Source organism: Drosophila eugracilis, unplaced genomic scaffold, assembly GCF_018153835.1.
Source record: "Drosophila eugracilis isolate 14026-0451.02 unplaced genomic scaffold, ASM1815383v1 contig_2136, whole genome shotgun sequence".
Taxonomy (NCBI): domain Eukaryota; kingdom Metazoa; phylum Arthropoda; class Insecta; order Diptera; family Drosophilidae; genus Drosophila; species Drosophila eugracilis.
This window is the reverse complement of record NW_024573018.1, coordinates 198,413-211,397: the sequence shown is the minus strand read 5'-3', so window position 1 is coordinate 211,397 and position 12,985 is coordinate 198,413.

Sequence of the window (12,985 nt, the reverse complement as noted above, 5' to 3'; positions counted from 1 at the left end):
CGAAAACTGATATCAGCTTTGATTCTGTATGTTGGAGCAGTAGATAAAGTTAAATATAATAATAATAATAATAAAACTTCAAATATACACAAACTTCCGAATAATAAAATAAACAAGAGGAAACGCTATAGTCGGGTGTCGCGACTATAAGATACCCGTTACTGTTTTACAGAATTTTAAAATATTATTTTGCTAGTGGAAATTCACAATGCGCCACCTATTGTCAGAGGAAGTATGTTGAGTATGCTTATAGTGACGTCACTGCCCATGTGAGGCCTTATAACTTAATTTATTTATAAATAGCGAAATAATGTTCCGATTTGAAAAATCTTTGGTAAATCGATAGGTATTAACAGAAATAAGTTACACAAGGTCAAACGAAGGCATTCATTATAATATTATAGACGCCACAGTTTTCCGCGGTTTGTGGGTGTTAGAGTGGGCGTGGCTGGGTGCGACTTCGTGGCAAGTTGCAGAGGCATCTCCTTAAAACGTGTTCCTAAGCAAAATTGTGTAGATCTTATAGTATTCGAGATTTTTGCATTTTTGGTTTTTTGGGTTTTGTGGGCGTTAGAGTGGGCGTGGCTTGATCGGAAGAAAACAATTCGCATTGGGAGCATAATAGTTCCGCAGTTCTTAGTCATTGCCTTGACGGCATGCTGAGTGGAATAATTCCTTGCCAATTCTAGTGATAGTCCGTCTGATATGTATGCTCCTTCTAAGGCTTTTGTCATCTGCTCAACCTCTTGTTTGTATTGCTTTGCAGTTTTGTTGCGTTGCTGTAGGTTCACCAGTTTTGCTGACAATACTTCTTCAGTTTCGCCCTTGGCGTTGCCTTTTAGTCTAGAAATCACCTCGAAAATCGTTGTTTCGTTTCCAATTAGATTTCTACCGGCACCCTTTAGTTTTCTTTTTATTATGGAGACTGCGAGTTGTCCGTGCTCGCCCTTTATTAATTCACTACTATTTCTAACGCATCCACAAAACTTGTTAAATATTCCGCTTTACCATCGAAAACTGATATCAGCTTTGATTCTGTATGTTGGAGCAGTAGATAAAGTTAAATATAATAATAATAATAATAAAACTTCAAATATACACAAACTTCCGAATAATAAAATAAACAAGAGGAAACGCTATAGTCGGGTGTCGCGACTATAAGATACCCGTTACTGTTTTACAGAATTTTAAAATATTATTTTGCTAGTGGAAATTCACAATGCGCCACCTATTGTCAGAGGAAGTATGTTGAGTATGCTTATAGTGACGTCACTGCCCATGTGAGGCCTTATAACTTAATTTATTTATAAATAGCGAAATAATGTTCCGATTTGAAAAATCTTTGGTAAATCGATAGGTATTAACAGAAATAAGTTACACAAGGTCAAACGAAGGCATTCATTATAATATTATAGACGCCACAGTTTTCCGCGGTTTGTGGGTGTTAGAGTGGGCGTGGCTGGGTGCGACTTCGTGGCAAGTTGCAGAGGCATCTCCTTAAAACGTGTTCCTAAGCAAAATTGTGTAGATCTTATAGTATTCGAGATTTTTGCATTTTTGGTTTTTTGGGTTTTGTGGGCGTTAGAGTGGGCGTGGCTTGATCGGAAGAAAACAATTCGCATTGGGAGCATAATAGAAACCTACATGCTTAATCCGAACTTTCTATCTCTTATAGTTACCGAGATATCAGCTTTTCTAGAAAATCCGAACACCGTATTTTGAGCCTTGTGGGCGTATGGGTGGGTGTGGCCGGATAGTAGTACCACTATAAGATGCGTTGCCATCTAAAGATTATACTTTCTGAATTTCAACTTTCTAACTGCAATAGTTCCTGAGATTTCAGCAATTTTAGTTTTTTGCGATTTGTGGGCGTTAGAGTGGGCGTGGCAGGATGCTGTAATAAACTTGCGCTGTCCCGGGACCTCAAGAATCTTCATGCTTAATCTCAACGTTGTATCTGCTATAGTTCCTGAGATCTCAGCGTTCATACGGACGGACGGACGGACAGACGGACATGGCTCAATTGACTTCGCTATTGATCCTGATCAAGAATATATATACTTTATAGGGTCGCAAAAGCTTCCTTCTATCTGTTACATACTTTTCAACGAATCTAGTATACCCTTTAACTCTACGAGTAACGGGTATAAAAAGTGAACTGCCTTTGACAAAACTTACGGTGTTTTAAATTTTGCGAGAATTTGAAAATTTTATGTGCGTTATATACATACGGTGCAACTGCAAAAGTACAGTACCCAGCGTTACGCCGCCAATTTCGATTCCCTTTTGTGCATTTGCAGAGCAGTTATTTGTCTGCTATATATAAGTGTCAGTGGATTCTATGCTGTACATATGTATGTACATATGTAAAACAACACATCGGTTAATTTTTAGCGCCAATTGCAGCGGCAGTGGTTTTCAAACTGTATATAGCCAACAGTTCCCACAAAACTCGGCAGTGAATTTAAGCCCTGCTCACAGTTTTATGTTTATATGTACATATTTGCCTGGATGTTAATTCGGTGTATATTCAAAGATTCGGCCTGGAGAAAATACATTTGTTGATTTTTTTTGTCGGTATTTGTGGGCATCTTTAACCCGTATGGGATCCACTTAAATAGTTTGGACAATTTATTTGTCAAATGAAATTCATCATTTGTGCATTTTTCGGCTTTAGTTAAACGGCAAACACACATGCAAACTTATTTTGTGCATTTTGGTGGTGCTTCTGTGCACATTTAACCCTTATCCAACCTAATAAATTTTTTTTGGAGAAATTAAATTTCTTAATTTATAAAATTTAAAATTTAGATATTGTTGGAAATTTATTAAGGAAGCATTTTAAGCATTTTGGAAATAAATTTATTTAACCCTTGTGTCCAACTGTTTTTACTTGGAGTATTTTATTTTTTTTATATTAACCTAAAATGTCTGAGAAAGAAAAGGAATCATCGTCAAAGCCTAGTGCTAAACTAATAGTGGCTATGCAAAAACACGGCGAGAAATTGATGGATATTCAAGGATATATCGATGTGCTAAATCCAGTGAATGATTTAAGAGCGTCTGTTGAGGAGATGTGCATAATTACAAAAGCGTTATATCGGTCCGCAATGAGAGAATGCGAGCCTCAGAGACTTAGTCAAAGTGATATAGGTGGCTATCGTCATTCATCTCAGTTACCAAAAATGAATCTACCGAAATTTAGTGGAAAACATTCCGACTACAAAAATTTTATAAGTCTTTTTGAGAGTTTAGTTCACAACGACCCATCTCTAACAAGCATAGAGAAATTTAACCATTGGCTAGTCTAAAAAACGTGTACAATAATAAATGTTTGATCTTTTTTGACACGATTTTTCAGCTGTTTGACCTCCCGCAAGTATCAAAACCCTGTGCATCACGCTTGAGGTCTCTTATAGATGAAATACCGGCCCTCTACGCATCGTTACAGTCCTTGGGTAGTGAAAAGGAAATAAACAACGCAATTTTTATTCACATAGCAATGTCCAAAGTAGATCACACAACAAAATCCAGATTTGAGGAACAGCTATATTATAATACGCTGCCTACATGGTCTGATTGTGCGACTCTGTTGAATCGGCGATATCAACATTTAGTTGCTGAAGAGTCAACCAAAAGTAAAGGGAAGCCTAACCAAGGTTCCAATACAGGATATTCCAAATCTTCCTTCTCATGCACACAAACAGATCGATATTGCTCAGCGACAAACCATAGTTTAGGCAGTTGTCAACCTTTCATGGCTTTATCAGTGATCCAACGGTTCGATTTTACGAAACACAATAGGTTGTGTATTAATTGTCTGAATCCAGGTCATCCAGTCAAGAAGTGCAGAGCAATAAAGTGTCGCGTTTGCTCCAAACCTCATAACACACTTCTTCACAGATACGGGGTAGAGCAGCAACCAACTTCTTCGGGATCACTTCCTCAAGCGCAAGCTCAAGCACCTTCAGTAGCATTTGATCATCCCAATCAAGCCCAATCTTGTCATGTTGCAAGTAGTGACCAAGTTATTCTTGCTACGGCTGTCGTCAAGGTACGGGATAGATTTGGACAGTTTCAATTAGCACGAGCTCTGTTAGACTCAGGGTCTCAAATAAACTTTATGGCTGAGGACTTAGCACAGCGTTTGCGGTTACGCAGGAAAGAATCCTATTTGAATATCGCTACTGTAGGGAAGAACGACTCGGTAGTACGACACAAAGTCCACGCGTCGATTCATTCTCGGGTCAATGCTCATAGTTTCGCTACTGATTTTTGGGTATTAAGCTCCATTTCGTCATATCAACCAGATAACGAAGTCAATTGTGCACAGTGGAAAATTCCAGCAAATATTGAATTAGCAGACCATCGTTTTCACAAGCCTGCAAAAGTAGACTTGCTAATTTGGGCAGAATCCTTTTTCGCGTAGGCCAAATAAAATTGGGTTCAGAACATCCTTCAATCCAGAAAACTTTATTAGGATGGATTGTTTCGGGAAAGTACACTCAACGAATAATCGAATAATGCTCAAGTATGCAGCGTCACTGGTAGTGAAAATATAAGTTCTCTCGACTCTCTTGTAGAACGTTTTTGGGAATTGGAACACGTCCCGGAGAGATCGAAGGCTGTGTATACAGCTGAACAAGTTGCTTGCGAGCAGCACTTTGAGAAAACAGTACACAGGCTTTCGTCAGGTCGTTTTGAGGTAAAGTTGCCATTTAAGACAAATCCAAGTGTTTTAGGCTTATCCTTCGAAACGGCAAGGCGCAGATTTCTTGCGTTGGAGCGCAAGCTTGCAAATAATCGCGAGTTACATGACATGTATCAAGAGTTTATGATTGAGTATCTTAACCTTGGGCATATGTCGCTGCTTCCAACACCTCCTCCAGGACAACACTATTACATTCCACATCAATGTGTCCTGAGACCTGATAGTAGCACCACAAAGTTGCGAGTTGTTTTTGACGCTTCAAGTAAAACGTCAACCTCGATCTCATTAAATGAGACTCTAATGGTGGGTGCAACAATTCAGAGGGAGCTTTACGCTATTTTGGCAAGATTTCGATTACACAAATATGCCTTGACTGCTGATATCTCGAAGATGTATAGGCAAGTTAACATTGCCAATGAAGACAGAAATTTCCAACTTATCGTGTGGAGGGAAAAGTCGACGCAAGCTCTCCAAACCTATCGCCTCAACACTGTCACTTATGGAACAGCCTATGCTCCATTTTTGGCCATTCGTTGCCTCTTTGAACTGGCAAAAATTTACTCTGAGTCACATCCTGTCTCATCAGAGGTAATTTCAAGTGACTTCTATGTAGACGATATGCTCACAGGAGCAAACAGTTTAGAAGAGTTGGAAGTCATTCGCAAAGAAGTGACCAAGGTGTTAGAGTTCGGGGGTTTCCAGCTGGCCAAATGGGCAACAAATCACCCAAGTTTGATGACTAACCAGGGATGAGAAAAATCGCTTATGTTCAACACTTGGGAGTCTTTGAAAACGCTTGGGATGAGATGGAACCCTCAGAGTGATGCCTTTCATTATAATTTGGAGGATTCGATTCAGTCCCTACCACCAACTAAAAGCAACATTTTATCCGTCACAGCCCGTTTGTTTGATCCCTTGGGATTGTTGTGCCCGCTGATCACGAGAGCTAAAATCTTGCTTCAGGAACTGTGGCGACAAAAACTGGATTGGGACGAATCGGTTCCCATGAATTTACATACCAGTTGGAATGAATTCAAACAGAATTTACTAGAAATGGACCGGATATCCATTCCTCGATACATTTGTTTGTCTTCCTATGACAGTGTTCAAATCCACGGATTTGCTGATGCATCGAGCCACGCCTATGGCTGTTGCATTTATATTCGTACCGTGGGTGGGACAAATAGTTTGTCAAGACTGCTGACCGCCAAGTCGAGAGTGTCTCCCCTCAAAACCAAATCGATTCCAAGGCTCGAGCTGTGTCCAGCGCATCTGCTTGCCAAATTATGGGCTCAAGTATTTCCCTTGCTTAACAAATTAGAGTTTGAAAGCATCAACTTCTGGTCGGATTCCCAAGTCACTTTATACTGGCTAAAGAGGGATCCGTCCACTCTAGCTACATTTGTTGCGAATAGAGTTTCTGAAATTCAAGAGCTCTCAGAGAATGTTGTCTGGCGGCATGGACCACGGTAGGTAATCCAGCCGATTTAGTATCACGTGGAAGAGATATAGAGGGTTTAAAATGTACGGTATGGGAAAATGGACCAGAATTTTTACTCCGACATCCTAACGAGTGGCCTCGTTCTCATCAGATTGAAGTTTCACCGGAGCTACAGTTGTCCGAGAACAAGAAAAGCGTGGCAGTATGTTCCGTCACAACAAATCAACCGAATGTCTTCATTGAGCTTGTTGGAAGATGTTCGTCATTCAATAAACTCCTGTGCTGATTATGGCATATGTAAATCGGTTTATTCAAGGGAAGAAAAATAATCGCGATATTGTTATATCGGCTAACGAACTTAAGTTATAGTTTCTAAGAATGGTCCAAGTATATCAAAGAGCTGATTTTGGTTTAGAATATGTCAAGCTAGAGAAATCTGAAACTTTAAGCCCACATACTCAACGTTTAATCCTTTCTTATACACTAGCGAACTAGAAGGCGTAACACTTCAATTAATCCGAGTTGGGGGAAGGTTGTTAAATGCACAAATTCCGTATGATGCCAAATTTCCAATATTACTGTCCTCAAAATCAGGATTTGTTTCGCTATTTCTTCCAGACCTGCATCGTACTCATTACCATGCTGACGCCAAGGTGATGGTATCACTATCGAGACAGCAGATATGGCTAATCAATGCGCGAGAAGCGTGCACGAAAGTTGTCCGTAGCTGTGTCCACTGTTTCAAATACAAACCAGTGCTAATGGGTCAGATAATGGGCAATTTGCCAGCCGATAGGGTCAAGATAGCACTATCGAGACAGCAGATATGGCTAATCAATGCGCAAGTGCCCGAAAGTTGTCCGTAGCTGTGTCCACTGTTTCAAATACAAACCAGTGCTAATGGGTCAGATAATGGGCAATTTGCCAGCCGATAACGCCCCTTTTTGATTTGATTTTTGCGGACCATTTTATGTGTCACTAAAGATCCGCGGTAAACCTCCTATCAAGACTTATGTTGCCGTTTTCGTGTGTTTTTCGTCAAAGGCTGTTTACCTTGAGCTCGTTGTAGATTTATCCACTGACAGCTTCTTATCCGTTTTTAAAAGGTTCGTCGGGAGGAGAGGGCTGCCGCAGAAGATGTACAGCGACAACGCCACGAACTTCGTGGGGGCGAGCAACGTGCTCAAGGATCTGAGCGCAGCGTTTCACCGCAGTCAGGAACAGTTGAGAGGATACGCAGCTCATAGAGGGGTCGAGTGGTATTTCATACCGCCGAGGTCACCACACTTCGGAGGACTGTGGGAGTCAGCAGTCAAGGCCGCCAAACACCGGCTGCTGCGAGGAGTCGGCAACACCAAGCTGACAGCGGACGAGCTCAGCACCCACCTGGTCGAGGTAGAAGCGCTGCTCAATTCTCGACCAATCGCGTCGCCAGGCAACGATCCCAACGATGGAGAGGCCCTGACTCCAGGACATCTGCTTATCGCCCAGCCTCTGATCACGCTGCCGCTAGAGTCCGGCACAGGCGGAATCTCTAGCAAGGCCACTTGCGGATATTTGAGGCGGTGGCAAATGCTGTCCGATCTCAAGCAGCAGTTTTGGGCCAGCTGGTCCAAGGACTACATCGCCAGCCTGAAGCATCGCAACCAGTGGTGCGTCGAGGGCCGCGATCTGGAGGTCGGGTGCCTGGTGCTCGTGCACGAGGACAACATGCCCCCGCAAAGGTGGCTTACAGGCCGCGTGGTGGCAACAACAGTCGGTGAAGACGGAAGAGTGCGTGTGGCGGAGGTACGGACGTCAGGAGGCGTCATCAAGCGTATTTTTTTTTTTTTTTAAAATTTAAAATTTTTTGTTTGGGGGGGGGTTTTATTTTTTTTTTTTTTTTTTTTTTTTTTTTTTTTAAAAAAAAAAAATTTTATTTTTTTTATTTATAAAAAAAAAAAAAAAAAATTTTTAAAAAAAAAAATTAAAAAATTTTTTTTTTTTTTTTTTAAATAAAGGAGGGGAGTGGTGTGTTGTTTTGTTTTAACTATTTTTTTTTTTTTGTTTTTTAAAGATATTTTGTTGCTCTCGGGAGGACATTAACCGATCGAACCTCGAAGTAGCTGGCAGCAATAAACTTTGGAGTCAACTTCGATTCGTTTGTTTCGTTTTTTTTTGGAAATTCCCCATCCGCTAGTCGCAAGTCTTTTTTTGCTTAAATTTTATAAGTAATTTTTCCGGGAAAACTCTCCCGGATTTTCACTGTATTTATGAAATCAATATTGGATAGTGCCATTGTTAAAGGGTTGCCTCTGGAATTGTAATATTAAGAGGAATCTTCCTCTTCTATTTTGGGGTTAACATCTTCTAATTATAATTCGTTCGCTTTAGCTGATTCTGGGTCAGGCGCAGTGTCTACTGCTATGGGTATTACTATTTCTAAACTGAATTTTTGTTTAACCGATATTAAATTAGATCGTAGTCGTATCAGTAGTTTAGATACCTGAGACAAATGATCTTGATTCAATCTCTCCCTGTGACCATGTATTATTATTCGCGCTTCGTTAAAGTTCTATACCAATAATTCAACATGTTTTCTGACTGTGTTCTTCTGGATTGGTCTATTCTGGGTTAGTGACTTATACGATTTGTCAAAATTTGCTTTGATGTTGTTATTTCTTTTTACAATTCATTCCAATCCATTATATCATGGGCATTGTGCTTAGTTTAGACATTTTTTTTTTAATTACGAGTATATTCGTTTACAATTATTTTTATTTCATTTTTATTTATTACATTGCATATTATATATTGTATGTTTAAACAATGTTGCTTATATTTTATCCAGGTCATTAGCCCGGCTCATATATCTTTTCTTTAAACATCTATTGTGCAGCTTTTATATTTTAAAAAAGAAATTTGCGCACATTATGACAACAATGATTATTAAAAGTACATGTACCAAATATAAGTCAATATTAACCGATTCTACTTTGTTTATGACATTGGCAGTGGAATCCAATGTTTTTATATCCAAAGTAATTTTTGTAGGTGGTACATATACCTTTATGTTATAATTTGAAATATAACTATTATAGTTTTCTATTGAGGATTTTTTTTTTTTTTTTTTTTTTTTTTTTTTTTTTTTTTTTTTTTTTTTTTTTTTTTTTTTTTTTTTTTTTTTTTTTTTTTTTTATTTTTTTTTTTTTTTTAAAAAAAAAAAAAAATATTTTTCGTTGCAAAAAAAAAAAAATTATTGGGGGGGGGGTTTGTTGGTTTTTTTCCTCCTTTTTGTGGGGTGGTTTTTTTTTTTTTTTTTTTTTGGGGTGGGTTGGGTAAGGCGGGTTTGGTTTTGCGGAGGCCCCCCAAAAGGCACAGGTGGCGGTCGTGCCTCCCACGCTTTGTATCTGCTGCTGTTGTCCTGGGCCTATGGGCTCAGGCGGTGCCGGTGCTGGCTTCGCACAGGTAACTTCTCCCACGGAGGTGTAAGGGGCGGATGGCCTCTCACACTAGTTGTTTTTCCCTGTGCATGTATATTTACAATGCACACTGCTTAGTGGCCCTGGGCAGTCGGCGGGGCAGCGGTCCTTCCTCCTCGGTATTTCTTTATGTTATGGAGGTTTAGTTTTTTTTTCGTTTATTAATTTTGTAACTTGGTGAGTTGTGACTGGTGTCTTGGGCTTTTTTATATTTGACTTCAGAAAGTCATGTTAACTTTGCAGCTTTACAGCTGTGGCCCATGGCGTTGGTGCTATGTTTTTTACACCAGCCCGCCCCATCACACTCTACTCACTCGCAGGAGAAACACGCCATAACACCTCTTTTTCAACTTCGAGCTCTCCCGGTCGGACCTTTGACAGCCTCGTGGTATGAGCTACGTTAATATCCTGGTGCACAAAATATTATATATTTATTCTCCAGATTTCTGGATTCCTTCTGCATCTTCCTCTTATTGAGCTGGTTTTTCTTAATGGCCCGCAGGCGGCGGCAGAGAGACCGCTATCTGTGTACTTATGTATATAAACATATGCCCTCTTATGTGAGGAGCGCGAGAGGTATGCACATGCGGTCCGTTCAATCAATTATGCCGACGCTAGCACTTTCTGCGTGTTGCCTAAGCCATACCGGTCGGTTCATATTTCGGCCACTTCGAGTTTATGAGGGGTTGGGGCTTATGTAAACACAGCAACAAAGTGTTACTGTGCGTACCCTTTAAAAACTCGGTACAGTGGGTATTCAATATTAGTGCATACTACAAAAGTCAAAAAAACGAACAACGCCACGTTGAAAGAACACCCATGGAGCATGCAAGCAATATGTCAAAGATGTGTTACTACTACTATTGGCTTATAGCTTCAGCTAATCGACGGCCACTAGCAACCACTTGGTTTGTTCTCAAAGAAGTTCACGGATACCGACAGAAACTACAGCACTTACGATAGGGAATTTCTGTAGATCTACGAAGCTGTAAAATATTTTAAGCATTGCACCCAGTGTCGCGTATTTTGCTTTCATGATTTATGTTTATGCTTTTAGTCAACAGCCTGAAAAGACGTCACAAAGGTAACTTCGTCATCTTGGCTACAATTCGCAATTTACGACAGAAATCTTCAGGAGCTGACAACACAATCGAATTCAGATGCAGGCAGTCAAGCTTTTAAAATTACTTCAAGGAACAACTTCTCCTCGGCTGCAGAAAATCCGTTACCAAAAAAATTTGTCGCTGGTATATTATTAAGCTTAATCATTTAATGGTTGATATGGTGCAGCGTAGCACCCTTCTTTAACAAAACTAATAATTAACAAAATTGTAAATATTCGCTTAACCATTGATTCCAAAACAAATACTTTAGTCTAGACACCAATTCCCAGCGTTTTACGCTTACGGTCAGCATTCAAAGGTGCAGCTGTTAAAGGTTTGCCAATAAAAAAGGAACCTGGAACCTGTTAGGTCCGTGGGGTCGGGTTACATTGGAGTAGTTGGTCGTGAGTTCGAACTTTAATGATGTCGTTGCAGCGGTGTTGATGCTCAACAACGGTTCTGCGGACTTAACAGCTGCCTCCCAAAGTCCTCCAAATGAGGGTGCGCGTGGTGTATTAATTTTAACTACACTTGTTTCGTGCTGATTTGATTCTGCGTCTTTTCTATATAGATCGATTCTTCCAGTTCGTTCAGCTTGTGGTAGTCGCTTACAAAATTTGTTGCATTATCGCGATGGCCTGATATCTACTGCGGCGACTAAAAAGACGCACTGCCTTTGTGGAGAAACAGCAAAAAACTCCAATATAAGCCTTTTCTGGTCTTTTTCTACGAATTTTGTGTTGAATCCAAAATGGACAGCAATAGTCTACGCCCGCATTAAAGTGTGACTTGTTTACCTGGGAGGTCCCCCATGATTTGTAGCTTAGGCCTTGCTTTGGTGCATCTCACACAGCTATGAATGATGCTTCGGGCCACAGTTTTCTCATTGAGGATCTAATATTGCTGTCTTGCAGCCTGCAGCTTTCAGTTTCATTGTTGTTGTCCTGTTCCCTTTGTATTAGAATCTTAACATGTATGTACTGGTGTACTGGTAAGCACCTGAACTTTGGTGTCCTTAGTGGTCCATAAAACCACAGGTTATGGTTTCCTAGTTTGCTGGCTAGGAATCCTCGAGACAAAACATCCTCTGTGTTATTACCGGATGACACGTGGCGCCATGGCGACAGGCTTGTTACCGCCTGGATTTTAGTGAATCCACCATGGAATCATGGAATCACTCCAGAAGTATCCAGGTGTCGAACTAGGATCTAAGTGAATATACTTTCTCATCCTGTCTGTCAGTTCGGCTCCCAGAACTGCAACATATAGTTCTAATCGTGGAAAAGTTGGTTGAATTTGTAAAGCTATTCGGGATTTTGAGAAAAGTAGCCGGACAGATACTTGGTTATTTTTAGGTGGCGCGTACATAAACCGCGGCACAGTACACACGTCCTGACGCGTCGGCCAAGGTATGTACTTCTCGATTGACTGGGACACTTCCATCCGTCATCAAGGCAGTGTTGATTCCAGTTAAACATATTCTGGTCGTCATCACACAGTTGCAGGAATATATTCGAATTTACTACTACTGGTGCAAACAGACGCAATGGGTGAAAGACTTGTGCCAATTCAGAGCAGACTACGCTTTTTGTGGTTTTCATCGTCTGACTCTTGCGTGTTTTTTCACAGAGCTGATTTTTGGCATCCATAAAAAACCAAGTGTTTTGACAGTGTTGTCCTTAGATTAGAGCCAGATAAAAGAAGAATCTTGTTAAGCTGATCTCTAATCTGGATGACTATTTATTGTATCTGCTCCAGTTACACAGTTATCGACGTAAAATCATGTTGGAGTGTGGCTGATCCCATGGAATATTGTTTATTGTCAGAAATCTAAATGATTGAAACATTTTGTTGCCAAGAACGGTTCTGATGTAGTTACATATATAACTGTCTTCAAGCGGAAGTATTTTAAATCTTCTGATGGATTGATTCTTCAAACTGCTGATGAAACTGATCATCTGGACTGATCCATATTTTTCTCTATCTCCGCTGCAAACACATATATATCGAAAATAGCTCGTTTTGAACTGTTGGACCGGGAAGAAAGATCTCATTTAGCGCTCCTTGTGGATCGGTTTCGGTTCTCCGTAGGCAGTAGCAATTAGGTTGTAGTTATTGTTGCTTGCCTCTGGCACGTGCTAGTGGCTCGGCTGATTTTAAATCGGTTTCCAGGCGAAGCAGCGTATGATGGGCCTTATTGCTTTTAAAGCATAATCTACTGCAACATTCTCTAGTTTTGTAGTCAGTGCTGAAACATTTGACACTCATT